Here is a 609-nt window from a genome sequence, read left to right as displayed (position 1 = left end):
TCCTACACGATCGTAACCTTAAACAAATTTCTGGTGATGCTTTAAACTGTTCTTCTTCAGTAGGTCCTACACGATCGTAACCTTAAACAAATTTCTGGTGATGCTTTAAACTGTTCTTCTTCAGTAGGCCTATAGGTCCTACACGATCGTTGATCTTGAAAAATAAAAGCAAGCTACGGTACAGTGCCGGTACCTAAAGCGTCGGTAGACAACTCCACTGATATCAGTAGGCCCGTCGTTTAGTGCACATTATACGTCACAATATGTTTCCATGCCAATTATAAATAACAATTTAAATTAATTTTTGCCGTGGTTTTCACGAGGTTCTTTTCAGTTACGTGGAAGAAGAGAAACGAAAAATACATTCGACATTCAAAGAGATAAAATATTTTTTTTAAATATCACCGTTCATAATTTTTCATTTCTGTATTATTCTGTAATTAGGCCTTTTATTTAAGCTGAAAAAATATTTCCAGGAATAATATACAGGACCAAAGTTAGAATACAGTATTGATATTTTTACTTTTCTGACACACTTCTCGTGACTTATGAACGAACGGCTAGCTGCAGAAACTATCCTACACAGTAACGTAACGCCTATGCGCTCTC

General features: G+C 35.8%; 1 protein-coding gene across 1 annotated transcript in view; it reads right to left on the bottom strand.

Annotated features, from left to right (window-relative positions):
* Window positions 1-78, bottom strand: part of LOC117104852 — a 5,559-nt gene extending 5,481 nt beyond the window's left edge. Inside the window, exon 1 of the mRNA XM_033245699.1 lies at window positions 18-78. The gene's annotated coding sequence lies outside the window, so the exon portion shown is untranslated. The remainder of the gene's footprint in view (window positions 1-17) is intronic.
* Between the last annotated feature and the right edge of the window lie 531 nt (window positions 79-609).

This window comes from Anneissia japonica, unplaced genomic scaffold (genome assembly GCF_011630105.1).
Source record: "Anneissia japonica isolate Jap-2015-1 unplaced genomic scaffold, ASM1163010v1 scaffold287834_len5846547_cov211, whole genome shotgun sequence".
Taxonomy (NCBI): Eukaryota; Metazoa; Echinodermata; class Crinoidea; order Comatulida; family Comatulidae; genus Anneissia; species Anneissia japonica.
Note: the sequence above shows the minus strand (reverse complement) of the source record. Positions and strands in the feature narration are given on the sequence as shown.